Below are 5038 nucleotides of genomic sequence, written 5' to 3' on the forward strand. Positions count from 1 at the left end.
TGTGAGTTGGTAGTTTTTCTTTGTTGTTTTTTCGTGGACGAGCTTGAGTATAACTGTTAGTGGGCTTTTTTTGATGAGTAACCATAGTCCATGGCCCAAATTCTTCTCCTAAAACCTCTTTTGTGGAAGGATTAAGTGGGCTAATAAGAGTACTAACTCTATTTTGCATCTTCTTACAGATGATACATGTGTCTCCCCTGAAACATCTGCAAATGGAACACTTGGATCCTTTATGTGGGTATGGCCCACTTGAGAAACATTTGGCCTACTTGTCGTGCATGGCTCTGTTTGAGCATGCTGCTCCATGGGAGCTTTTCCTTTGAATTCAACACATTGATTTTTTTGATGCCCAATACGACCACAATGAAAGCATAAGGATTGAAGATTTTCATACAGGATCACCTGCCAGTGATTTCCTATCCAGATCTTAGAAAGGATGGGTTTGGAGAGGTTAATCTCAACACAAACTCTAGCATACCTCGCTCTTGTGAGATGATTAGTAGCGTAGTCAACTCTAATTGGCTTACCTAATTTGCTTGCTATGATGAACAAAGCTTCCTTATCATAATATTCAATAGGTAGTTCTGGGAGATGAATCCAAAGAGCAAGCTTATCAAATGGGTTAGAAGTTGGCCTGAAATTTGGTTGCCATTGAGTCAACATTAGGTAGTGATCTAATACATACCATGGACCTCCAAATAAGGCTTTCTCGTAATCATCTTGTAGGCTAAATCTAAACAAATAAGTTTCTCTTCCCAAATCGATGACTTCCAATGATCCTCTAGGTTTCCACATTGATCTAACTTTTTGAGTCATGAATGAAGGCCTAACCGAAATACCCAAACACTTCCCCATTAGCGCTAAACCCCATGGTTTACGTAGTTGAGATAATTTTTCTTTTGAGAAGTGGACAACATTTTCTCCAGTTGGTGATTCAAGTTCAGGCTCATCCCAATCCATAGAATTGAGATAAATTGCCTTCGCTTCCGAAAACCATTGTGAAGAATTAGCGACTACTTCTTTAAACGACACTCTATCAAAATTACTATTTAATTGCACCTTCTGAGTTTTGACACCCTCCATATCCTGAATACCAGAGATAGAACGGTCACCGTCCGACGGAGCCGGATCCTGGATGCTGCTTGATTGCATGAACTAAGCAAAAGAAATCTCTAAAATTGACTCCCAGAGTCCCTATGTAACAGCCCGAATTTCCCGACCAGCTTACAAAGGATTAAGCACAGCGAAAGAGACTCCAGTCAAGGTAACCCGGACTATTACCATCACACTCACCGAACTAAATCGGAGAGTGTGGAACTCAATCCCAACTCTACTCAAATAAATTAACTATTATAACTACGCTCTGATTCTCAGACTCTATTCCCATAAATTTCTACAGAAAATCCGGCAGAGTTTCCTTTGAAAATAGGACAACGCTAAAGCGAAAAATGATATAAACCTGTTTGCAAATTCAATTTATAAAATATATCCAAATCCCAAAGCTCAACAATCTCAACGCTTTCGCGGAGCAACAACCAATAGAGAATCAGGAGCACTAACTAGCGACTCTTAAATGTAGAAATAACTATAGATTATAAACAACTAACTATTACAAAGTCAAGCGTCCTCACTTCGATAGCAACTATAATACTACTCCAGCTTGTATCAGCTTCAACTTGCAAAGGTTAACTTTCGGCTTCAACCTGAAACATTTAGGAAAACTGCCACCCACCAAGTGACAGGCCACAGAAATGACAAAACAACATATACACATCAGCAAAGCTGAGTACTAACCCGTAAACAAGAGTAACACATGCTTTGGTGGTTTTTACTTGAAAACGACTCTCACACAATCAATATAAGTTCAACAATCACACCAATCATAGCATACTTAGCAGCAATATTCTTGTTGAACATACATATTACATTTCCAAATTCCACGTTCCATAATACTTCATCAGTCATATAGTAACAAAATTCAATAAGATGACTCTCAACAGTGACACGTTTTTATATTCTCATTTAATCAACCTTTCAACTCAATTACTATATTTTCACAAAATCCGATCGTTTGGCATGAACGCGAGTGGAGAGGGGTACCACGCAGTACCAGCTGTCTCCAAACTAGTGAGGGTCGTCACCCAGCCTTTTATTATTATGCTTGCAAGACTTACCCGGACATGTCCTATAACGCCAGGGATTAGCCCCTCCTGGAAGGCAACCAATAGGGACTTTACCCGCCCTAACTCGGGGTGCCTATTCATGCCTCACTTTCATATTTATAAAATAAGATATTTAATGGTTTATACTTTAAACCTCAATACTCATAACATAACACCATATTCGACCTTATCTGGTCTTAACTCATATCTGAATCATTTCCTCGTTATCATACCAAATCATATTTTGAGAAATATAGTATTTTCGAAAAACTCCAATGACTGAACAAAAAGAATACTTTTATAATAATCCAATAGCAATTCACAACTAACTCACAGAGATGTATCTATGATCATGGGCATTACTATAAACGATATATGATATCTAATATTCATATAACGCACACATGAGCATTTAAATATATTGCTAAACATAAAGGTTACATCCACTCTATAACAATTATGCGAAACCTCAAAGCATGATGACTTGATTTCCCATGTCATCTTGAATTATATACGTCTACATAGCCATCCTCCAACAACCACCTCAAAATAACTTCGATAATCAATAACCAAACTTAGACTAATCTGAACTAGAGAACATAATTTGGCTACCAACAAATATATTGAGAATATGAAGCTAGCTCGACTCATAAATAAACCTCAATAGACTGAATTCTATCTTGCACTCAAATCCTTACCAATCGAAGAACAATTCCAATATTATAATCTCCTTCATATTCCCAATGATACTCCATCCAAATCATCCTCCAATAATCAAGACTATTAAAGTAATTAGCAACTTGTATCCAACCTAGTCATTTCCCCCGTAGATAACCATAATCGTCTAACTCTTATAAAGACATATTTCAAATTGACACATATATGCTTTTCAAATTCCAATTATCAACATAAACACAACTGGTAGTAATTAATCATGTCAACAAATATCCACAACAATATTACTAAGTCTCTCAGTTAAATTAACTAACAAGAATAAACCAAAAACACATGACTCAAGTTTCATCGATCATAGGTTCATTATAAGTAACAAAATATAATCCATGTTATACCATTAGCTGAGTTCTCATTAACATAATCAGTAATAAAATCAAGTATAGACCATACTCATGGTCATACATAGCGAGTTTATCTCATTAAAACAATGTCATTATCTAAGTGGGACTTCTTCAAGGTAATTCTTAACTCACTTTGATTTATGTAGTTAAACACACACACTAATACACTTTAGTGAATCACTAGTCAAGTAGTCTGACTTTATCATTTTATTTCATTTATAGTTATCAAACTAAAATACTTTATTAACCACATTTTCATTAATCGAATCCATAGTTAATGAAACTAACTCAAGTACTCTTCACATTACTAATAAGGACTAATTAATTCTCTTTCTGACTTAATAGGAGAAAACTAATTAAAGTAACTCAATCAATTTCCTTAAATAAGAATGTCTCACGAGTCTAATTACAAATCTTTGATAAGGAGACAATAACACTAATATATTCAACTAAACTAGCAAATTCCATTAGTCGGATTAAATTGAGGTTATAAAGAGTCAATCAAACTAACTTACTCATTTAGTACTGTCCAATATAACGGTGATAAAGATTAGTGGTAAAATTATTTAACAAAAGTAGCTTGGAACGTATAACGTCATTGCCTAGATTTCAATTTTAATAAACTCAACTCCAAACCACATACGTAAATGAAACACCCACCTACCATGGCTTCTCTTTACTCGTTTCAAGAAGAATTGAATTAAAAGAATTATTTGTAGGCAAAATTGATCTAGTTTACTAAGGCTACAAAACCCAATGATACCATAAACTGATTTAATACCCAAAGAATCAAACTAGTACTTAGGTACTCTTAGAATTGACAACAACAACAGCACAACAACACACCACCAAGCATTAAAACAACAACATGTCATCCTCATCATCATCAACAACCACAACAACAACCAAGACAACACTTACAACCACTAGGAGTAACACAAACAATAGCAACAATGACAAATAATAACTTGAACTTGAATCATTAATCAAGAATTCTGAAATTTAAAGAAAAATAGACAAGAGGTATGTACCTCTGCTCTATTAGGAGCAGCGAAGACAGAGAAGAACCGAGAAATAGAAAGGTCGAGGGAGATTTTCGAAGCTTCGGCAACAACGCAGCAACAATAATAACAACAAAATCACCAACAAGATCACCTTAGATAGGCGGCAGCACCAAGCACACAGTAGCACTGACGACGGCAAGGTGGCGCGAAGAAAGAACCACCAACCGCGAACAACAGCAGCACGAATCAGGAGGATGAAAGAGAAAACGAGAACAGACGGCGCTGACAAGGGGGAAAACTCCGGCGAGCCTCGAAGAATCGCCGGCGACGCGCAGGCGACGGTGAGTGAGAGAACTCGAAGGTTCACTGGGAGGAGAGAGAGAGCAACGGTGTGGTGGCTTGCGAGCAGCACCACACGCGCAGCAAGAACGCCGGCGAGAAAGGCGCGGCTCCGGTGACCATAAGATGCCGCGGCGAACAGAGGAGAGAGAGATTGAGAATATGGGGATTTGGGGTTTCGGTTTTGTCGAGCAAAAGAACACGGAAATGGGGTTTAGTTTATAGATTTGGGGTTTTTTTATGGTTCTTATCCAAACAAACCGACAGAAGGTATAGGAGTTCAAGGGCAAATTGACTTTTACTTCCTATTTGACTAAATACCACACAATTTAGTCGCACATAAGATCCAAAATAATTTTAAATAATAATAATAATGAAAATAATCTCATATAATTAAATAAATAAATATATTACAAACACGACAATAAAATTTATACTCCAACTCAAATAAAATAAG

The 5038-nt window shown here is 36.7% G+C and overlaps 1 long non-coding RNA gene across 1 annotated transcript; it reads right to left on the bottom strand.

The window, feature by feature from the left end:
- Positions 1-1449: 1449 nt before the first annotated feature.
- LOC130591580 (uncharacterized) lies at positions 1450-4832 on the bottom strand. Its single transcript, XR_008969399.1, has 2 exons — positions 4270-4832; positions 1450-1721 (listed from the first exon to the last, which is right to left on the bottom strand). It is a non-coding gene; the product is annotated as an uncharacterized LOC130591580 (long non-coding RNA).
- Between the last annotated feature and the right edge of the window lie 206 nt (positions 4833-5038).

Source organism: Beta vulgaris, chromosome 5 (genome assembly GCF_026745355.1).
Source record: "Beta vulgaris subsp. vulgaris cultivar EL10 chromosome 5, EL10.2, whole genome shotgun sequence".
NCBI classification, from domain to species: domain Eukaryota; kingdom Viridiplantae; phylum Streptophyta; class Magnoliopsida; order Caryophyllales; family Amaranthaceae; genus Beta; species Beta vulgaris.